Source organism: Colobus angolensis, unplaced genomic scaffold (assembly GCF_000951035.1).
Source record: "Colobus angolensis palliatus isolate OR3802 unplaced genomic scaffold, Cang.pa_1.0 Scaffold212, whole genome shotgun sequence".
NCBI classification, from domain to species: Eukaryota; Metazoa; Chordata; class Mammalia; order Primates; family Cercopithecidae; genus Colobus; species Colobus angolensis.
The window spans coordinates 491,496-516,079 of record NW_012115289.1 but is presented as its reverse complement, the minus strand read 5'-3'; the positions used below and the strand labels follow the sequence as shown (position 1 = coordinate 516,079).

Genomic DNA, 24,584 nt, shown 5'->3' with positions numbered 1-24,584 from the left:
CATATAACTAAATGGCTTAGAGAATCACTGGAGAGGGCTGAATACATCTAAGTTGAGCCTTCAGAAATAGTTCCCAAGCCACACCACAGAAATGGGCTGCTCTGCTGCCTCTTCTGGTATCAGGAAGCTATCTGCCACCTTGGGTCGCTGCTAGTTCTATAACCACAGTGCCTTGCCACAGTTAGAAAGCAAACACCAACAAGGAAGCCAGCTGATCACTAACCACTTTGATCCTAGGACCACCCAATCAGGAAGCTGCTGACACCACTGCTACCGCTCTCAGCTCCCAAATCATACTGTCCTCGCTTTGTTGCTCAACAGCACAGGTGATACCTTACATCCTGCCTCTTAACACCCACACTGCTAGCAAATGGGTCCTGGAGTTGTGCCAATGCTGAGAGCAAAGCAGCAAGATATCCCCATAACCCTGCATGGTAGATGAAATAGCAGAAGTTAGTCTCTGCTTTCCTTCCACCTACTAAATCTCATAAATCAGTACCTCTGAACTCATGCCAACTAAGGGATGCTTCACAAGGGTTCTGGTGAGCAGAATTCCCCCAACAGACTAGCACCTTCATGGATTTAGTACTTTATCTCCAGGGAAGACTAAGAGACAGTTCCAGCTTTCACAAGATCAGGGGTACACTAGTAAGAAATTGGAATGGATGTTGAGAGATAATCCATGACATACACCACAGAATAGTTTACTTTCAATGTATCATATTAATATATTAATAAGCATGTGCCAAATACTTTATATGCATACAACACTATATATTGGCCAGGTGACCAATAACATTTGCTGAGAAATTCATTGGGCCAGGGTCTTCAATTTCCGTTCCTAGAGCACATAGCGTCTAATCCATTACATTTTTTATACCACCATTCACGAGATCATATTTAAGCAGCCACTGCATGAATGCTTACTCATAAGAATGAAGATCATGGTAACTATTCTGGAAAACTTTATAAAAAGATATATACTCTCCCAAGAATCTTAATAACTGATAAGAGAATACAGTACAAATACGAACATCTATGAACTAAGTGACAGAAATATGAAAAATGTTCCAAATCAAACGCTGAAACTTAGTTATAATTACTTTAGAGTTAAATAATTTAGAAAGAAAATGGGGGAAAGTAGGTACATTTGAATCATCACTCTCATTTGACTATTTAAGAAACATTATTTAAGTTATACTGACCACTTTTATTCCAAAGTAGCAAACACAGAAATAGTGCAAAGTAAACAGAAGTTCATACAGGGAACAAAGTGTGTAACAGAAAATGGCAAGGCACACCATCAAATACTGTGAATTGGTTTTCAGACCAATGCTGAGATGTGTTAAAGTTAAGTTTGGCACACAGCAGATTCTTTACTTGGTAGTAAAGTTTGGCTCAAAGCAGCCTCCATGCATAGTAAGCTGTAGTCTAGGAGTATACCCTTGTTACCAAGCAACTGATTCTCAGCCAATCATAGCAGCCAAATCCTCAGTCAATCCCAGGCTGAAAGCTGCCAAATTATGCCCACATAAGGCAAACATTGAATTGCACCAACAAGGTAATCTCTATATGTTATTTCCCGTTTTCTGGTTATAAATCTAAGTCACCGCACTTGGAGGTTGGGGCATTCTGAACCATCTTTAGTCTGGGATGCTGCCCAGTAGTAGGACCTTTTTATTGTTCAAATAAATTTTCTTCAGTGTAATTGGTCTCCGCGTTTTCATTTTTTAACGTCATTGAAAAAATAGTCCAGGACATTTATTTCATTCAGTTGGACACTGAAATTAATATGCTTGATAGTAAATCACTAGAGAAAACAACAATTTGACCACTAATTAGGCTACCCATTTGACAGAATCTGCTCTCCAGTATAACCAATTTGCAATAAATCATGTGAGAAGGCAGTGCTGGTGGTAAGGGCTATATACTGTGATTGCCATTCCCACAGCAAACTTAATACAGATGAGAATTATGGAAATGCCATGTAACACAGGAAGAATAACTAATAAGTTTCCTGGAAGCTGTTTGCTTGTTACTGTTTATATTTGTTTTTATTTTTACCATAACAGAAACACACAAGATCAAGAAATTATGTGCCACTACTGCACTGGGAAAATCCTATAAAAAGTAAAAACAAGTTCAAGGTGTAATAGTCAGGAGACCAAACCTAAGGAAGGTCACTGTGACCTTTGGTCTCCTTACTATTATATTTTCCCTCCACTTTGCAAATGTATCTTGTTGCACATTAGACTAGTACACTCTAGTGTTCATAGGTAAATATTTATATTGTCAGCAAGAATATCTGGCTGCACAACTGGACAAGTTGGATGATAATCTACTTTCCCCACAGTCTCCTGGCAGAGGGCCATGTACACCTAGATACCAAACCATTAGTACCTTCACTCCTTGGAATTCAGATTGACCTCTAAGCTTCTTGAACCAGTCCAGAGATAGAGAATTTTTCCAGACATGAAAAACCTTTTAATCTACTACAGTTGACCCATGAACAAGGTGGGGCTTGGGGGCACGTGTAGTCAAAAATTTGAGTATAACTTTTGACTCCCCAAAAACTTAACTACTAATAGGCTACTGTTGACCAATACTATAAACAGCCAATTAACATTTATTTTGTGTGTGTGTGTGTGTGTGTGTGTGTGTGTGTGTGTGTGTATATATATATATATTATATACTGTATTCTTACAATAAAGTAAGCTAGAGGAAAGAAAATGTGATTAAGAAAATCATAAAGAAAAGAAAATACATTTACTATATATTAAGTGGAACCATATCATTCAAAAGGTCTTCATCCTCATCATCTTCACATTGAGTAGGCTCAGGAGGAAAAGGAAGAGAAGCGGTTGGTCTTGCTGTCTCAGGGGTGGCAGAGGCAGAAGAAAATCCAAGTATAAGCAGATGCATACATTCCAGGCTTGTGCTGTTCGAAGATCAACAGCACTTCGCTTTATCCCTACATCTAGTCTGGTTCTCAATTCAGAGGAATTTGAAAATAAGTTCTCTCTCACATTTACTAAGAAATGCCTCAGGAGGGTCCTGGGAATGCTCCCAAGAGAGTGAAAAAAACTGCAGGGGGTCCATAATTAACCGGTCAGGAACCCCCAGAGCCGCATGTCAGTCTCACAGATCTAGAGCTGCCCTTTTATCAGTCCCCAGGATCTTCAGCATTACATTCCCATTAATATTAACAGTGTTCTCACTGGCAAAACAGAGTGATTATTATGTTCTCACTGGCTCTGCTTATTGAACAGCCCCAATAATTACCTTGAACATTTTATTATAAAGATGAAAATGTAGCATTTTACCTAACCAAGTTGTCAATGCTTTTCTTCAAATACCATTTACCTTACTTCTCACATATTTAAATAGACTCCCTTGGGCTGCAGTTCTTACTCTTATATAATTTATAAATTTTGAGAAATCCAAATAGTAATATTAGTATCAGCATATTCACATCTGAATGATAATCTTTATGAATACTGTGTTTTTCTCTGGCTACACCAATATCTACCTATGATTAAAAATGTCTGAATTGAAGCCATCTGACATGGCTTCCACCTTCTTCTAATTTATTTCTTTTGAGAAATTCACTAGTTTTCCCTCTTTTCCTCCACTTTAAAAAGTTATTTTCTCGTCATTTACTATTGGAAAAATAGTACTGAATATTCAAGTGAACTAAAATGAGTGAGTAAATAAATGATGCCGATATTGATGCTGCACACTAAATTTGTTTCATTTAGCTTTCATCACACTTGTTTGATTAACAGTATATATCACCAGGGACCCCATGGCTTGGAAGCACCAGAAGCAAGGAAACTGGCATATTAGTGCATCATGTCTGGCTGTGCTGGCAGGGCCTCTGTAGCTCTATTACTGCTATTCATCTGGCATCCAGCTATGGAACTGGACATTCATGTCCATCAACACAGCTACTAGCTCCAAGGTCATAAATTCACTGGTGATGTTTTTACAGGTTAGGGAAAAAATGAGCTTGATAAAGAAAAATACTGCAACTAGAAACAGAGGTGGAGGAAAGAAAAGCATTTCAATTCCAGTGGAAAGCAGACAGAAAGAGCAAGGAGAGGGTACCAGAAGACAGATATGTTGCAGCAATACCAAAAAAAAAGAGCAGGGAATAATTGAAATCAGAGGCCAGAGAGCTGTCCCACAGGTTAGGTGAGGCCCCAAAAATCTAACTTTATCATGTTGCTGCTCCACAGAACCAAGCTCTTCTCATAAGCCTCTGCTACTATATAATTTTTTGAGCTTCATTGTATTTATGAATGCAGAACCAAGCTGTGCAGTGAATTCATCTTTAAACTGTCTGGCTTATTTTCTGAGTTGTCTTTGTAAAAAAAAAAAAATCACTCTTGCTCTTTTAACACCTATTATGAATAATCCATGCCATGCCTTCTTTTCAATTCATTTATCTATATATTCAACTTTCTATTAGCTACTATTTCAACTCATTAAAAAATTATCTTATCCTGGGACTAGAGCATGATTTTTATTTTTTATGCCAGACCAATTGCATTTCAAAGACTAAAGTTTTATATGACTTTCTACTTGGAATTTTTACTAGATTTCTGTCTTTTGACTTCTGCTACCTCTCAGTAAAGTTGAGAACAAAAACTTTTGAAAAACTGAAGCAATGAGAATTAAAAGCTTTGGGTTATATTATTCCCCTCATGTGTGAAGTAGGATCCATAGTGGATACAGAAATATTTTTAACATCTCCTTGGTAATAACATCAATAGTTATGGTAACAACAGAAATAATAATAACAATATGTTTTTATTCAACTAGCGTTTCTCATACATCCTCAAATACTGAACTTAGGTGGCCAATTATACATGTTTCACATCTCCATTTACCACATATATGCAGTTGTCCTGACCCTGCCTTTATTAATAGAAGCCATACTATACATAGTAAGTACATAGTATCTCATTTAATCTTCACTACACCCCTATGAGATAATATTTTCATTACTTTCTCTATTTTATAGATTAAAACCCTGCAGCACTGAGGGTTTAGTAACTAGGTAACAAGTGGTAGAAAAGCAAGGGGAACCCAGGCAGTCTGGCAACAGAGCCTGCAGATTTGACCACTCTGCTATACTGTGGTGTTCCCTTGTCTGCTTCCCAGTGACTGATATGGTTGAGAATGTGAAGATGCAGGTGTGGTAAGGGAGTAGCCCTTCTGCCCGCAGAGAAGACAGATTACGCAGAGATAGGTGCTCCTACACTGCTGATTCCCAGAGAATGAGATAGAGAAGCAAAACGTGGGTTTCTGGGCTGGTTTTTCTTCATCCTTTTGCCTTTTACTTCTTCAGCACTCTTTTTGATCATGGCATTGGGCTTTTGGTTCTCTTAACAATCATGGGTAGCTGGCAGAGGCATTGATAAATAATCTTGTTTTGGCTGACTATATCAGATATGTTATGGTACGGTATGTTAAGCCAATAAAATATCTCATTCTGATAGATACTCCCTGGGTGGTACCAAGCGCTGCCTTTGGCTTCACACTCATAAGGCACTTTACAGGACAGACATCCATCTTTCCCAACCCATGTCACCCATGGTGACACACGCCTGTCATCCCAAGGCCTGAGTCTTCCAGACCAGCTACATAATTTACCAAAGCAAAATGCCAAAACCCCTTTATAAGAACAAGGCACTTTGGAAAAATAACGAGTTCCGAAGGTGGGTCTTATAAAGAAGTAGTAGCTGATTTTCCCCTATAAATATTTGAATAGAACAAATAAAAGGATGGAACTTCCTATTTATGTCTTATTCTTAGAAAGGGCAACAAAAAGGAAAATTTGCTTGTTCCCTAAAGACTTCTTAAAATATATGCCCAAAACCTTTTCACAAGGACAACACTTTCAGTAAAATACATCTTATAAAATGTCTTCTGGCCTTTATAGACAGTCAGTTTGCCTTTCCCAAAGCTGTTGTTGTATACTGTGCATTATCTGTGCACTAATATTACGGAATCATTTGGTAAATTGGTGTCTTATTCACCTGTTCTCTTTCTCACCCATCTACCCCCTCCCAACGCACACCTTCTCCCATGTTTCTAGTGTCATGTTTTCTTACTCAACATGATATGCTCCTTCCTCACATTCAACCTCTCATGCTTTTGTAAATACCTTTTGTTAAGGTATTTCATAATTATGTTGCAAGCTGTAGCCCTGTGCCAGTGCTAAGCACTTTGAAAACACAATCTCGAACACCACCAGTACCCTACAAAGTGGGTAAGCCTCAACAAGAGCCTTCTTGTTGAAATGTCCCCATGGGGCTAAAGTGGATGTGATTTGTTGCTAGGGCACAAGGTCTCCTCTATCTGTGACCTGGGAGCAGGGGTGAGATCAGACAGGTGGGATTGCTCACACAAAAATCAAGCAAAGCAGACTTGGCTTTTTGAAGCCATGTGCCAAAAACATACTTATATTACATACTTTCTCAGACAAAGCTGTAAAACACTGACCAGAAGCCCTAAATTCCAAGATCTTTGCAGAAGGAAGCCTTACCCCATTAACATTATGATGACAACATTAATCTGAGAAAATCATCAAGAGTAAATTTTCACATTCAACTAAAATGCAGTTGCTTTTGGAAATGGCTAAGGGAGAACGTGTAATACAAAAGTAACTTACAATCCTCATTCAGGATATCTACCTTTTCACACAGCACTGGCACAAAACTGACTTACCACCATACACATCTGCTATTTACTGAAGGGAAAACATGTGGGGAACCGTGGTCAGCAGAAGAAAATCCCTTCTGTGGGTGGAGAACGAAGAGGCCAACTTCAAAGCACCAGAGAGTAGAATATAGGAGTTAAGGATTTACACCTAATTAAGCTTACATTTAAGTACCTTCATCCATACCTAATGCTATATGTGGGTCTTCTTTAGTCATTTTATAGGGACAGTGCTGAATCATCAAGTCTTCTCCCAGAAACTATCACATGCGTGGTTGCCATCTGTGCTCCTGTTATCATCAGAAATAAATCCTATGTAAGTATCCCAACTCAGGAGGCTACTGTTAAGAGAATGAATGGTGAGCTTCACAAGGCAGTCTTCACTCCATGACGAACCATCAAGTGAGCACTGTTTACTTGAATTATTAGTTGAATAAAAATTATTTTAGGAAATGAACTACCAAATCCTAGTCAACTTGCAATATCATTATGAACATCACTATTGCCAGTGCTAAGCACTTTGAAAACACAATCTCAAACGCCACCAATACCCTACAAAGTGAGTAAGCCTCAATAAGAATCTTCTCTGCATGCATTGAGATGTATTCATTTCTGAGCTTAGCTAAGTGAGTGAAGACTTAACAATAATTCAGCAAAGCCATACAAGGTAGTATCTAGCATAGTGATCAAGTACATAGTAGATGATCAAGCACATGAGACCCACCTTCCCTATGTCTGATCTGTTCCCATGAACTGTTTCCCAATAAATGTTGGCTACAATCAAGGATTGAATTTACTTTGTAATATTATTTAATTTGTAGAATTTAATAATTGATTAGTAAATCAATAATTAGTTACTTGATGTAGCTGTGAAAATTAATCAATCATTGATGCAAAATATATTAAAGAATGAAATCATGATTCAATAAATCAGTAGTAAGTACATGAGGAAAATAGGACATTCTTTGATAATCAGCTTACCTTCTCCACTCTAATAAATCAGTCTGTGCCAAAAATCAAGCAGACAAATACTAAGTAAATATCATTAGTTCTGTACACAATTAGACTTTCTGCCCTCCCTTGTGGATGATTTTGGTGGGGCCAGGCACACTGAGTTCTGTTCAATGAGTTTTGAGTTGAAGTGTCATGTTCCATTTCTACATGAGCTTATTTAATCACCTAGGGTGACATCCTTTAGAGCTTCCTTTCTTCCCAAGTATGGTAATTGACAACGTTTGAGATGGTGGATGCTAAATCAACCCATGCCTGAGTTGGCAAGGATGAACAGAGCACTCAGCTGACCCACAATAGACAGCATAAGCAAGAAATAAATTCTTGTTGTTTAATCCACATCACAGCAGCACATCTTAGCCCACACTAATTGATAAAGCAAATAAAACTCCAAGATTCTAAAATTTATAAAAACTAATAGTGAGCCAGGACCATGTCACAGTCCAGATTCATAGTTTCTGATTTTACTCACCTAAATTACAGGCTATGTCCTTGTCTCCTCCTAAATACATTTACTCTCATCTATTTATTAATTCTGCAAGAATTTAAAACTCTGCTTTCTGCTGAAGATTGTAATCAGTGCTGGGAATAGAGAGGAGAGAAGGCAATTTATGTCCCACAGAAATGCAATACACATTCTTGTTGAGGAGATTATATTGAGAGCTCTGCTCAAGAGATGTGAAATAAACCAAAAAGTGTCATGAGACCCACCTTCCCTATGTCTGATCTGTTCCCATGGACTGGTGTTGATGAAATTCTTTTGGATACAGAAACCCATTTTGCTTTCCTTTGTTTCATGTCTTAAAAAGATGAATAGAAGGTCAGATGAGTCACCTTTTGGGAACCTGAGAATTTCAAGCTTTATTTACAAGGATTTCATATTTTTCCATCAAGATATAACATTTAACAGAATTTCACATTTTTCTGCCACATGGTAACAATAAGGATGATGATTGATGCGGGTTAAATCTCAATGGATTATTTATTGCATTAAGTTAAAATTTCATCAACTTCATGGGACGTCTCCCTGTCCAACATGTCTTAGGGTACAGATAAGAAATATTGTTTTATTTCTGGCTAGGCGCAGTGGCTCACGCCTGTAATCCCAGCACTTTGGGAGGCTGAAGTGGGTGGATCACCTGAGGTCAGGAATTTGAGACTAGCCTGGGCCAACATGGAAAAACTCTCTCTCTACTAAGAATACAAAAATTAGCCAGGTATGGTGGCAGGCATCTGTAGTCCCAGCTACTCGGGAGGCTGAGGCAGGAGAATCGCTTGAACTTGGGAGGTGGAGGTTGCAGTGAGCTGAGATCATGCCACTGCACTCCAGACTGGGTGACAGAATGAGACTCCATCTCAAGAAAGAAAGAAAGAAAGAAAGAAAAATATTATTTTATTTTTGTTTGATGTTTAAAAGATTAATTATGTTGACCTTGGTTCCCAGTGAGCCATTTATAAACAATTATATGAATGATCACAGAATTTCAGGGTGGTGGGGGGAAAATTCCTTTTAAAAACTGACTCTAGCTGTGCTTATCAATGTTTTCCCTTCTTTCTATTGGAAAAGCATTTATCAGCCATGCAGATAGGCTCAAAGCAAACTAGAAGTTCACTACATTTATTTAATGGTCTGCAAAAATGTCAGCAGCCTTGCCATTCTTATCAGAATTATAGAGGTAAAGCTTTGAGTGTGCATGATTTATATAACTATATCTACCATAAGATAATCATACAGTCTGACTTTCAAGTAGTTCATATTTGCTTCTTTTTCTGTTTTAAGGCCATACTTGGAATTTGCTGCTCAAATCATGTAGCTAATTCCAACAGTACCATTTTTTTTACTATTTCCTCACTACCCTCTAACCCTATTCTTTCCATCCCTTCCAAATACTAAAATTATTTTCCAATCAAGAGTAAAACAGATTGCAAGTAAAGCCACCGAATGTGGGCAAATTGTAATTCGTCCATCTAACAAATACTTTTCAGTACCCACTTCATGCCAGATACTGTCCTTGATTCTGAAAACATAGCAGTAAAGTACAAAAAAGAAGATACTACTTTCACAAGGCTTATATTTTAAATGAGAGGCAAATAATAAGTAAGATTAGTTCAAATAAGGGCTATGAAGAAAATAAAACAGAGTGATGGGATACTGTGATGGGAGAAGTTGCATCACCAGAGGAGATCTCTCTAAGAAGGTCATATTTAACTTGAGACCCAAATGAAAAGAAGCCAATGATCTGGGGAAAGAGCCATCTAGAAACAGGGACTAGCAGGTTCAACAAAGAGCTTGAAGTGAGAAAGAGCTTAGTCTATTTGAAGAAGAGAAAGAAGGCCAGCGTCACTGGAGATGATGTTGGAGAGAAAGGCAGAGGCCAGCCCATGTAATTGAAGATCTTCGGTAGTTCAAGATCTTGTAGTTCGAGATCTTTACCTTATGCAGAATAAAATCCAAGATCTTTACCTTGAACTACATAGGCTGGCCCATGTAGGTGGAAGTTACTGGTGAGTGTTAAGTAGAAAAGTAACATTAATTGTAGATATGCAAATATCACTCCAGAAGCCTGATAAAATTGGTCAAACTTCTCAATATTCATAATAGAAAGCTAGTGCTACCAGCTCTACCAGGAATTCACCCAGGCCTTCCTGAGTTTGAAACAGAGAATACCTGAGTTCCAGGTTCTCCTCAGGCCGCTCACACTTGTCTTTTCAGAAAGGCCAGCCAAACTGAGGGATTTTGTTGAGCTATTTTCTGAATTCTTATTCTGTCAGTGTAGTGTATTACCCAAGACAGGATCTATCAGAAGATCATTGTCAACTACTGTAGAGGGTGGACAGGAAGGAAAAATTGAAGATAGGGGAAATTACATGCTTTATCACTGGACTAGCAATAATGTGGATCTTTACAGAATTTCTTTAGGAAAGCATTAGAAAAATAATCAGCTCTATTGTAAAATATTATTTGTATTAAAATACATTATAAAACATAAAATATTAAATACTATCATAAAATATTGAATTCTGTGATATTTCATTCTGATCTTAATAGTCTTTCATAAAAAACATAAAAGTTTTCTTACACAGAATCAGTAAAATGTCGTTTTTCCTTAAGCAAAAAAAAAATAAACTTTATGAACCATGCTTGCACCAGTTCTGTGAAATGCCAGCCCAATTTAAATTTGCCTAGATTTGTTTCCAACTTGGCAGAGTGCCATTGGTGCTCAGTCATTAAAACAGGTGGCATTTCTATCAAAAAGGTTCCTATTTCTTCTTAGAAATATAGATTAAAGTGCCTAAAAGATTAAATATCTGTTTTTGAAACCAAGATATACAGAACACCTCTATCCCAAGAAGCAGAAATGTAAGTGTCTTTCCCATTCCTTTCTTTTCACTGCCAATCCTAAACCTCTTTGGAAGCCCATGAAGAACCACATTTTAAAAACCTTGATAGACTGGCTGTAGAAAATAAATTTTGTTTAAATAACCAACAACAATGTTTATTTGTATAATCCAAATGACATAACTAGCCTATCCTCCAGATGATAGAGGGATAAGTAGATGACATCTCTCTTTTAAAACTCATTAAAAGTAGAGAAGCTTTCCACCCAACTTTAAAAGAATACAGGAACATATGTCTAAGGGCAAACTTACCTACCAGAGCAGAGGTTACAAACTGACATATAAATACCTAATGTGCCCAACACATTTTTCTCCACCTTGCCATACAGCAACATGAGGAGAAGTCTTGCGATGTTAGCACAAACATCTGAATTAATTGTCAATATTTAATAATCCAAATTCACATCTTGATTTCTAGCTCCTCTTGAAACGTCAGAAGATATGGACTCCCCTAAAGCTGCATGTTTGCCTTTCTGCAAGACAAGAATCCCAAGATTGACAGTGGCCACTCCCTATAGATAGGGAAATACTCTATTTGCCAAGTCCCTCCCACTACTTACTTTTTTTAAATCTTTCTCTGCATCATTCATTTACAACACCTGCCCAATCTGTGCAAGCAAGCCTTCTTTGGTAATAAAGAAATAACATAGATAAATAGTTGGATGGATGAATCAATAGATAGACAAATATATCACACCTAAATTACCAAGTTTCCCTGAACAGTGAAGGCTTAGAGCAGGCACTCTTGTACCAAGGGCACTGAGATTACAACACTTCTTGAACTTTGTATTCCTCAGATTAACCAAATCAAACAACAGACTTACATAGTTCAGGCCATCTAAGAATCTGGCCATTTCAGCCAAGCATGGTGGCTCACCCCCATAATCTCAGCACTTTGGGAGGCTGAGGCAGGCAGATCACCTGAGGTCAGGAATTCGAGATCAGCCTGGCCAACATGGGAAAACTCTGTCTCTACTACAAATACAAAAATTAGCTGTGTATCATGGCACATGTCTGTAATCCCAGCTATTCGGGAGGCTGAGGAAGGAGAATTGCTTGAACCCAGGAGGCAGAGGTTGCATTGAGCCGAGATCATGCACCTGTGCTCCAGCCTGGGTGACAGAGTGAGACTCCATCTCAAAAAAAAAAAAAAAAAAAAAGGGAATCTGGCCATTTCCAGACCTCTAACTCCCACTATTTCTGCTTGTTCTTCAACAAAACAAGAACCAGGACTTGAGGAGCTGAGCAGGAAAGGAGTCACAGCATCTTCCATGGACTTCCATTCTGTTCCTGCCTACTGCCTTTCCCCTTGTTTGTGGAGATAGCAGGCTTTTTTTCCCCATTTCTCAGGGTTTTTATATCTAAGCTAAGTTCTTTATGTTTATTTGTAGGACACCAAGCAATCTGAGACCTCTTTACCCTCAAGTATAACTGCCCCAAAGATCAAGAGAAGCAAAAGGTCAGATCATACACCAAGTGTCTTCAAAGGCTAAAACACCACTATTGTTTCAAGTACAAGGCACTTGGGGTGAAGTTCTCCCTAAGTAAAACACATAGAATGTTCCCACTGAATTGAAATATATGTACCATCATCAAAAGCATTTACCAGACAACAATGTGCATGAAGCAGACACATCTCAGGGTGGCCATGATGTCAATGAACCTTAGTGGCAATCAAGGCCATTAACTAGCCCTTTGCGTGAAATAGAAAAAGATGCCCCTCCCTCTGGGCTGGCACAGACTCACATCACACTGCATGGCTTGGCTAAGCAAAGTGTGGCTGCCTTTCTGCACTTACTCACCCCCTGCAGCCCAGCCAACTTGTGCAGTGAAGAATCTGCATAAACAGATGCAGCAGCATAGCCCTGGAAGAATTTAAACTTAATGCAAATGAAATAAACATCCACATGAAATTCAATCAGGAGATTTACCTGGCAAGTTAAGAGATTAAAAGGGCATGAATATCTGAATTTTTTTTATCAATTACTCATTTTTTAACCTCTTAAATGAAACAGATTCTAGAACTTTTGAAAAAGGGTAATAAGTGAGTGTCACACCAGAACAAGAGAGGCAAAAATTAAATCCAAGCTCCAACCACTCATCCTAATCTTTGAGCCTCTGTCCTGGTGAATATGCCTTCTGGGTGGGTAGATACACAGTCTCCTCGGAGAACTGTTGTTGTTTTGGGAGATAAAAAGTAATTTACAAGAAGATTTTTTGTCAATAAAATTTCTATAACGGCTGGGTAAGGTGGCTCATCCCTGTAATCCCAGCACTTTGGGAGGCCGAGGTGGGCAGATCACCTGAGGTCAGGAGTTCCAGACCAGCCTGACCAACATGTAGAAACCCCATCTCTACTAAAACTACAAAATTAGCCAGGTGTGATGGTGCATGCCTGTAATCCCAGCTACTCAGGAGGCTGAGGCAGGAGAATCACTTGAACCTGGGAGGCAGAGGTTGCAGTGAACCAAGATCATGCCATTGCACTATAGCCTGGGCAACAAGGGCAAAACTCCATCTCAAAAAAAAAAAAAAAAAAAAAAAAAATTCTATAACAAATGGAAACTTTGAAAAAACATTTTCTTTTTTTCATCCTAATAGCCCAAACCAGGTCATCTTTCTTACTCCTTAATAGAATATGAGTTTCCACAAGCTGTCCAGTCGTACTAATCTGAAATTCCTGCTGTCCTATCTCACAGTTCAATTTCATGTTTCTCCCTCCTGCTGGGACCTGGCTACTCTGGGCTTTCCAGTGGGAGGCCTGATGCCCTGGCTCAGTATGCTTGTCATTACAGTCTTCTGTGCTATTTGAACCTGAAGAATAAGCGCTGAATACTAAATTGATTTTTTCTGAGACTATCAAAAGGACACAGCTCAAGTGTTCCTATGACTCTTTTGGAGGAATCACCAGGGCTAAGTCCCCAGATTCTAACATAAGCCCCCTGCTTCCCCTTGGACTGAAATAGCTGCCTGTCCTGTCCTGCCCTGATCTGTCCTGTTCTGCCCTGCCCTCTCCAGAGAAAGCACATTCTGTACGTCATTACTGAGCGTTCTTTTTCAGATCTTATAGACAGTAAATATGAAAGAAGCGTTATGGAGAAAGAGATTTATTTTGATTCATTGAAATGTTTCTGATGCTCTACAATTCCCTGGTTTTATCCAAGCTGCAGATATTTCAAAGAACAGATCTCCATTATGTTCATAAACTTCCCATTTTATAAAATAACAACAACAATAATAACAAGTTTTCTTTATTTAAAATAGGAAGGGTCGTACCCTCCTCCTGCAGACAGAAGGCTCCTGTTCTGCAGTTTACTGGTGAAAAAGATGTGGCTTCACATTCCTCAGCAACAATGTTGGAAAGGCATTGCAGTTGTCTAGGAATGCCATTGGAACCCCTAGGCCACTGTGCATGAAATGGCTGAATAGTAACATTCTGGTAGTCACAGGCTCCAGATGCACTTAAGTTTCACTGGGAATATCATGACCTGTGTTCCGGGGTAGGGAGGTTGGCAGGATGTGGGGGTTAGGGGGACCCTCTTCTCCCTCTGGCCACATCTTGCTTTAACGCATGAAACAGGAATTACCATCAACACCTGTTGGTATTGAGAAAGCGGTGCTTTCCTTTGCTCTAGCATTTATTCATTTTCTGTGAGGGCCAGAAGAGTGAATTATTTGATCCTTGGGAAAGATTCTGATATGGTTTGGCTCTATGTCCCCACCCAAATCTCATGTTGAATTGTAATCCCCAGTGTTAGAGGAGGGGCCTGATGGAATGTGATTGAATCATGGGGGCGGGACGTCCCCCTTGTAGTTCTCATGATAGACTTCTCAGAAGACCTGGTTGTTGAAAGTGTGTAGCACTCCCCCTTCTCTCTCTGTTCCTCCTGCTCCATCCAGGTGAAGATGTGCCTGCTTTCCCTGGCCTTCCACTATGATTGCAAGTTTCCTGAGGCCTCCCCAAAAGCAGAAGCCTGGACAGTCCACAGAACCGTGAGCCGACTAAACCTCTTTTCTTAATAAAATACCCCATCTCAGATATGTCTTTATAGCAGTGTGAGAATGGACTAATACAGATTCATTACACACTCATCACCCAGCCATGGTGCTGGCAGCCTCTCTCAGTTTCTTGCCCTCCCACTCCTTCTCTCCTCTGTGTTCTGCTTGTTTGAGCCCCACTCTCCCCTCACCCTGTCTGTCTTCCTCTCTCCTCCCCGCTTTCTATGCCATTTTCTTTCTCTTCTTACCTGTCTTCCTCCCCTTTTCCACTCTCCCTCTGCACTGGCCACCAGCCTGACAGCACAGATGTTTTTCTGTCCTCCTTGTTTGAAGCCACCAGGGCAGGTGCTGCTGCTTTGTTTGTGACTGAAGAGGTGAGTTCAGCACAGAGAGGAATGGTGGGCAAGCCAGGGAACCCATCACCAGAACAAGGGGTACCATTAGCAGAGAGGACATTTTGATCCTCCTCTGATTCCATGTCTTTATTTCCCCATGGGTTCAAAACCCACAGAAAGATGAGGCAGGCATTAAGCCTCTTGAATACCCAATAACTCCCACAGCTAGGAACAGAGTGCACAGGACAGAACAGTGAGTCAGTTGACCAGAGCACCAAGGCGGAGAGAGGCAGGACACAGACGGGGGTTGAGTGGGAGCGAAACCTCATGAGCCAGGCCCAGGGACAAGCCACGAGGAGCATGAGCACCACGGTCCATGCCATAGGGACTTCCTTACGTTGCCTTTAGAAAACCCTACGAAAACCTTGTGTTTAATGAGATTGAGATTTGTCTGCTTCTATTCATAAGATCCTAACATATGAAAGCCACGCCCCAGAACAAAGCAGAGTAGGATGAAGACCACATAAGACTAAGTGTGGGGTCTGCAGGAAAAGCGCTCACATGAGAAGTCAACATGCACAAAAAAAAATCAGACCAGACATGAATCAAGGCCATTCTGTGAGTGATATTCACTCATGAGTTTTTAACCAGACTCTTAGTAAGGAAGAACTGGTAAATAATATCTAAAACCTTTCATGTAGTATCCACAGATGTTATTTGCAATTAGGACTTATGATGCTCATTCCTAGCATTAGTTTCATTTTTTTTTTCAATTAATGCCTCTGTAAAGTCCTAAATTAGAGAACCCCTGCAGGATTTATTATAGAGAGAAAACCTAGCTGAGTGAACACCTGTGAATTTTCAGTCCAGAGTGGCTAGGCCGGAAAGCAGCTGCCCTCACAGGACAGAGCCTTCACAAGGCCAGCTCCTGCCCCGGAGGCCTCTGGGTAGAGTATCCATACATCCCAGTTTGTCCAAGATAGTGCTGGTTCACAGCCATTGCCCTGGTGTAATTATTCATAGCACCCCCTTCCATTCTTAAAAGGCCCCAATTTGCATATTCAATCAGAAGGTCTCTTTGGTATGTGCTACACAATGGACTATTTATAATCCATTAGAGGTGTCATAACAACATATCATCAACTACATTCAACAGAATCTCTGGAACTAAGGGAAAATTAAAAATGAAACTTACTTAAAAATTATCTTCATGAAATTTGTGGGAAAATAAGCAATATATAAGGAAAGGTAAGAATACAAATCAACCTAGAAGAGAAGGAAGTAATAAGAAGAAAGAAAATGCAAACCTGATTGTAATTTTCCACCATTCTCATTAATAATGACTGCTAAAAGCTGGTCAGCCATGCTATTTGAAAGCAATTTTGGAAATTAATCCTTTAAGAACATTTTTTAACCTTTGATTCGTAAGACAAGTGGCCTTTCTATTTTAACCAAGATACCCAGATAGTGATGAGACATTTCTAAAACAAGGCTCCCAAATCTAGTTTTGTGCGTATGTGTGTGTGTGCGCGTGCATGTGTACGCACGTGTGTGTGTGTGTGCACGTGTGTGTGTGTGTGAGAGAGGGAGGGAGAGAGAAAGTGAGAGAGAGAAGGCGATTTTAGTAAATACATAAAATGAGTGAATTGTCCCTTTCCCTTTAAAGCCACCCAGGGAACTTAGCTGTTTACATTATCATCAACCTGCTGCATTTCTCTCCCTAGGAGACCACAAACCAGGAGAAACCATATGTAAGCTCACAACTCTAGCAAAAGCTTTGTTTTCAAGGCATATAATTTGCTTAATATGATATTGCAGCCTTAAATTTTTTGTACAGAATTCTAGTGCTGAACTAACAGACAAAAATTAAACAAGGTCAAGAAGTGAGCTGTCAGGATCTATTCTGTATCCACCTTAAACAACCAACTCCTTCACAGGTTGCACTAAGCTAATGGCCTTTGCTGACATCTTCTGAAACAGGATTAGATCTAGCCATGCAGCTGGTGTAATATTTTGTCGTCAATCCCATGACAGGTACATGGTGGACTTCGTCATAGCAAGACGTTGTTCCCCATTCAGTCCCCCATGTGGTGATTCTCTCTCTCCTGTCACCATTGTTGTGTCCCTAATTTCCCCCAGCTCCCTTTACCCAGTATAATCGGGAATGCATTAAACAACTCAGCCTTTTTTTCTAGTTGCACTTGTCAACAATTTCAACACTGCCCTGTCACGATCCTAGACTCCCATTATATTTTTTTATCTTAATTCTCTATTGAAACATAATATATGCACAGAAAGTACACAAATCATAAAGGCAGTGGATTTTCACAAAGTGAACACAGTCAGGTAATAAAATTTTAAAAATTAGAATATTGCAGCACCCTAGAAGTCCATTTATGTTCTATCTCAGGCACCTTCTTCCCTGAAATATAACTACCATTCTGACTTCTAACACCAGAGTTCTCCATGAAATCATGGAGGCACTCTTTCGTATCTGGATGCTTTGATCAACATTATATTTTTAGATTCATCCATATTGTATGTATTGAAGCTCATTCTTCTTTATTGCTACTGTGTATTTCATTTTGTCACTACACCAAACATTAGTGAGTTGTTTGCATTTTTCACCATTATAAATAATGCTACTATATGCATATATCTTTCAGTACAGAAATGTACACATTTCCACTGGACATACACCTATAAAAACAGAATTGCTAGGCTATAGGATATTACATATGTTCAGCATTCATAGATACTGAAAACGGTCATAGATACTGAATCTAACAGTTTACACTCTCACCAACAGTCTAGGAGCATTCCAGGTGTCGCACCATCTCACAACACACAGCATTGTCGGTCTTTTTTATTTTAGCCATCCTGATGGATGTCAAATGGTATTGATGTGGTACTGTAGATTTCATTTGCATTTCCTGCTGGCTAATGAAGTTGAGCCACCCTGCTTTCTTAAGGTTTCAACTTTTACAAAGCCAATGGCTAGTCCTGGCACTCAGCTCCTCTCTGTTTACCACCTGCAAGGGATGCTGAGGAAAGAAGCAAGGGTCTGTACATTCTTTCCACTCAAAGCCTTCCTGTCTGTTGGCCTTTCTCAATGGTCCACCAATTGATTCCACATCATGTCTCCATCTCCTGCACAGGTCACCCTGGTGGCAGCCTCTTTTCTCCTGCAATATCCAGTCTGACACCTGCTTCCCCTTATAAACTATTCTTAAGCTTAACAGATAGCCTCACCTCCCACTGGCACCAAGAGAGACAAGCTCCTGCAGTGTGAATACCTGCATGTTCCCTTGCAGCCCTTATTTCATTCTTTTCTTCAGGCCCAGAGGAAGCATTGTTCCTCTTCTCTAAAACCTGTAATCACTGAGAAAATGTGTTCTTTTGAATTTCCTTTGACACTTATTCTCCGTGTTACCAAGTACAAGTTACTTGACCTCTCCTGGACTTAGGTTTCTTCCCTGGAAAATTAGAATATTTCTTACCTCTTAAAATTGTTGTGGGACTTAAAGGATAATGTGCTGAAAATCTCTGGGTCAATGCTTGGTAGACATTTTGTGCTTAGTAAATATTAAACGCTTTCCTTCCATGTCTCCTTTTATCTCTCCATTATTAATCTCCTCCTTTGCCTTAGAGGCAGTGAGATGGAAAAAACTTGGCCTTGGCAATCAGACACACCGCAATTTGAAACCTTATGTTTACCATTGACTAGCTCAATTATTAACTCTCCTACGTCACTTTCTTCGACTCTAAAGTGGAACGGTGGGTGTTACACTCAGAACTGTGAAAATACAAGTCACTCCAGCTGACTGCAATTCTAGATTCGCTGTCTCAGACCAGTGGCCCACAGGCCATAGCCATCCTGTGTTGAGGTTGGTTTGGTTTGTTGTTGGTTTTTACTTAAATTGTCTAGAGTTAAATATTAGGATAATTTACATTACGTTTCAAAATGTAGGCTTCTTTTGAAAAAACCTAGATCTAGCAAAAGTGATCACATTTCCTCATGGCAACAATCACCATGAGGAGCTGGCCATGTACTCTCTGGTCAATGACACTCCCCCCCTGCTTCCCTATTCTCTTCCAACCAGGCTAGTCTCCCTCATTTACTCGACCTGTATAGACCTTCATGGGTTTTTTTATTATTTTTAGTTGCTACTTCTTCCTCTAGAGTCTTACTGAACTCAATAATGACTTGCCTGAGAGTTGCAAACCACTTCTGAAATGTTTAATATCATTTAGTTTACAAATATAGACTACCTGATCTCCAGATTCTTACAGCTTACAACCGTCAGGCTCTTCAGAAAACTCCTGTATTGGTTTCCTGTTGCTATTGTAACTACCTAAAGAAAAAAGAAATACTAGTGAAAAAAGAATAGAAATTTATAATCTTACAGTTATGGATATCAGAGGCCCAGAAGGTATCTTCTTGGCCTAATCAACAGGGCTGCATTCCTTTCTGGGAAGCTCCAGAGCAGAATCTATTTTCCTGCTTTTTCTGGCTTCCAAGGACTGTCCTTATTCCTTTACTCATGGCCCCTTCCTCCGTCTTCAAGCCAGCAATGACTGGGTGATGCTTGACATTCTCATGCTGTGTCACTCTGACACTCTATTGCCTCATTCTTCCATCTTGAGGACCCTTGTGATTACATTGGGACCACCCAGATAATCCAGGGTAATCTCCCCATCTCATGTTCAGTTGATTGATGAACTTATTCCCCTCTTGCCAAAACATATTCATAGGTTCCAGAGACATCTTTGAGTGGCTGTTATTGTGACTACCACAGTCCTCAACACTGTCACCAAGCCTTCCTTTCCTTGAAAGATACAGGTGAGTTAGGATTGCTGATTTATCTAATAGTGCTGCTACACATTTTCCTTCAGTTCAAAAACAATCCCCCAAAATAACAACTGAGTGTTAGCACCATAATGTTGTCTGGGAAAGCAGTTTTCCCCTGCATGCCTATAAATTCCAGTGGACACTTTTTGCCATCTCTCTCCCCCCAAAAAAGCACAATCATCACTTTGAATTTTTAGAAAGAAGGGAGGAGAAAAAGGAGAGCAAAAAGGAATGGCACTAGCTACAGTTTCAGATGCAATTCCTCTTGGGGATTCTTTAAAAAGAAGAAATACTGAGGAGCATATCAAAGAAACATTATATTGCCTAGGGTACCCTAAGCCCTCAGCAAAGCTCTGAAGAATAATTGGATCTGAGAGTAATCCTGAACTACTGAAGTCACCCAAGAATATTCCACCATGTTCTGTACTCTGTTCCACAGTGCTTTCATAAATCGCCCCAGGAAAGGTGGTCTCATTTATCCACAACACCATCAGAATTAAACAGGAAACAGCAAATAGAATAGAGCAAGCACAGTCACGTAGGATACTATCACATCTCTTCTTCAAATAGATCATCAGGGCATTGTTCCCAGTTCAAAAGGGAAAAAAGATGATAAATTAAATCAAATCTTGAAATGTCTACAATGATCCAGGATCCAGACTTCATTTGCTACTTCATAATTTTAAGTAAGAAATCTTTCATGTTATATAAAATGCTTAAAAATCAGTGAAATATACATATACACATATACGTATGTGTGTGTGTGTGTGTATATATATATCTTTCTTTCTAACCTTTAGGGAATTTTGCAGTGTGACAAATAAATTTTAAATATATTATTGTGCATTTTAATTTCTATCCCAGTTCATTTCTTAAGTCATAGACAAAGTTAGCTACGTAATTCGGTTCTAACTCTGAGAATGGGCAACATGGCCAACCTTGCCCTCCTTCTTGAAACCATTCCAATCTTTCTGGAATCAGCTTTTTAAATCAGTCTTGTTCTTTGTACTTCTAAAGTTTCTCCAATCTTCCTCATTGTCTCCATTTCCTATAATTCATTTTTATAACACATCACAGCTTTAATTCATTATCAGGGGAAATTTTTGTTTACCCTATGAGGACAGGGACATATCTGTCTGTCTCCCAAGCTACAGCCCTGTGCTTCTGCATAGCTGACTCTCAAACATTGTTGAATGAATGAATGCTCCCTACCCCTATTTTTCTTTTTGGCATGCTTTATTTATACCAACTATTTTCAGTGTTTTGCATATACTAATATAATTCTTATAACCAATTTTATTATGTAGGGATCATTATTACCTTTTTACACATAAGAAAATGGGCAGAGAGGCCGGGCGCGGTGGCTCAAGCCTGTAATCCCAGCACTTTGGGAGGCCGAGACGGGCGGATCACGAGGTCAGGAGATCAAGACCATCCTGGCTAACACGGTGAAACCCTGTCTCTACTAAAAAATACAAAAAACTAGCCGGGCGAGGTGGCCGGCGCTTGTACTCCCAGCTAATGTAGTCCCAGCTACTCGGAAGGCTGAGGCAGGAGAATGGCGTAAATCCGGGAGGCGGAGCTTGCAGTGGGCTGAGATCCGGCTACTGCACTCCAGCCTGGGCGACAGAGCGAGACTCCGAGAAAGAAGAAAAGAAAGAAAGAAAGAAAGAAAATGGGCAGAGAAAGGTTCAATAATTTGCACAGTCATACAGTAGTTAATAACAGGTATCGTTTATTGAGTACTTAATTTGTGCCATGCAGGGCTGCCATTAGCTACCCAAAGTGACTATGTGTAAATTTGAAAAAGATGCCCCTTTTACCGGGATAAATTGCAAAAGGCATCTCTTCCCTAGGCAAAGGCTTATCAGTGAAAGTCAGTTCCCACCTGTACTGGCCCCTCAACCATGAGCCTTCTTGGAGGGCACAGTCTACACAAAATACAGTATATCTAATATCATTTATTTTATAATATACTACCAGCTGGGCACAGTGGCTCACGCCTATAACCCCAGCACTTTGGAAGGCTGAGGTGGGCGGATCATGAGGAAAAGAGATTGAGACCATCCTGGCCAACATGGTAAAACCTCGTCTCTACTAGAAATACAAAAAGTAGCTGAGTGTGGTGGTACGTGCCTGTAGTCTCAGCTACTGGGGAGGCTGAGGCAGGAGAATCACTTGAACCCAGGAGGCGGAGGTTGCAGTGAGCCGAGATCGTGCCACTGCACTCCAGCCTGGTGACAAAGTGAGACTCCGTCTTTAAAAAATATATATATATATATCTCACCTGATTGATTCCCAGATTTTTATAGCTTACAACTGTCAGGCCTCTTCAGAAAACCCTGTATTAGTTTCTTGTTGCTGCTTAACAAATTGTCAGAAATTTAGTAACTCGAAGCAATACAAATTTATTATCTTATAGTTATGAATATATCAGAGTCCCAGAATGGGCCACAAACTGCTCTGAGCACTAAATGGTGATAAACCCACAGCAACCCTATGAGATAAGCATCATTGTTATCATCATCCTTATTTTACAGAAACAAAAACCGAAGGCCAGAGAAGAAAAATGACTGCTCAGAGCTTCCCAGCTATTGAGTGATACAAGTGAGACTAAGCCCAGACATCGTGGCCCCAGAGCTCACACTCCCAGCATTACTCTATAGTGAACTGTTTAGCCGAGGTTCCTGTAACAGCCTCCTACTTCCTAGTCTCCAGGCCTCCTAATTCATCCCACACTTCAATCTACTACAGAAGCCACAGCGAATTTCCAAAGATATCAATCTGCTCATATGTCCTTCATGTTTAAAACACTTCAGTAGCTCTTCCATTCCACTCAAGGTCCTGTGCTGAGTAGGCTCTGGTGATGTGATCCTGGTCACTCTTCATCCGCATCCCTGGTCCTTCCCTCTGCCTCTACCCCTCATTGCACACAATGGCATAACCATAGCAAACATTCTGCTCAATACATTCTCCTGTTCCCACTTGCCCCAGGCCTTAGCAAGTGATGTTCTTTCCACCTGGAACCTTTCTCTTCCCCTACTTTGGTGACTATCTCCAAACGGTAAGTCTCAGCCTAAATGTCTTAACCTCTGATCCATGGTCCTTCAACACTCAGTCTAAATAAGAACCCTTGATAGAGCCTCTCATCACAACTTGTGTTTTCCTTTATAGCAACATCACATGTATGCATGTATGTAATTATTCAGTCAACACTGATTTTCACCAGTAGTAAGTTTCACAATGGCAAGGACAGTGTCTATTTTGTTAGTTAACTGTAAACTCAGCTTTTAGCACACTTCCTGGTACACACAGGCAACCAAATATTGTTCATGTGCCTCCTTTGAGCTCACTGTGCTTCCCTATAGCACTCCTCACAATACAGTTTATTTTGTCATCGCCTATTTCTGTATTCCCCATTAGATTTGACTATTTTACATACTATGAGGACAAAGACTGTATCTGACTTGGACCTCACTACTGAACCCCCAGTATCTAGCACAGAGCCAAGAGCCAGCACATCATGAGCACTCAAACATTCCAGAACAAATGAATGAACAAGCATAAATAACTGGCCCCTTTGGGGTAACAATCCTCTTTATTACTACTGCCATAAATCAGATCAAGGGATTGAAGAATTGTTCTACTTTAACCACTTTAAAGAAACAGAATCTATTTAGAACATTGAAAGAAAGCTATCAGCTTCAAATTCTGACCAAATATTGTTTATTAGCCACAACAGACAACAGGGCCAACTCAGGCCTAGATAAGAAATGATCCATCAATTTAGTCAAAATTCTCATGAGTGACCACTCAGACAGAAAACTTGGCATCTACCTGCCAACTTCTACAGAAACTAAGAGCCAAGAACTGCGAAGAATGATCCCAGAGGTGACTGACTGGTTGACTGTACCTACCAGTAGTCATTATATTACTCCCTATTAAAGGCTTAAAGGGAGGTCTTGAAGACAAAAATTTGTAATTAAATGACTTTTCATCACGCTGAAGGAGAAAATAATATATATATTCAAATAGAAAAAAAAGCAAGGGCAAAGTAAAATATATTAACAGCATCTGATGAGACTACAGATGAAAAACAATTCCTGAAAAAGATGATCCATCTGCTAAATGGGAAATACATAGATCTTTTCTTTTTTTTTTTTATTTTTTATTTTTTTATTTTTTATTATACTTTAAGTTCTAGGGTACATGTGCATAACGTGCAGGTTTGTTACATATGTATACTTGTGCCATGTTGGTG

At 39.7% G+C, this 24,584-nt stretch overlaps 1 protein-coding gene across 2 annotated transcripts in view; it reads right to left on the bottom strand.

Moving 5' to 3' along the window:
* Positions 1–24,584, bottom strand: part of PDE4D (phosphodiesterase 4D, cAMP-specific) — a 1,579,839-nt gene that overhangs the window by 1,393,296 nt on the left and 161,959 nt on the right. The window contains exon 2 of one of the 2 annotated variants that reach the window (XM_011942896.1): positions 2,007–2,012. The exons of the other annotated variant lie outside the window; for it this stretch is intronic. The gene's annotated coding sequence lies outside the window, so the exon portion shown is untranslated. The remainder of the gene's footprint in view (positions 1–2,006; positions 2,013–24,584) is intronic. 2 annotated transcript variants of the gene reach the window in all.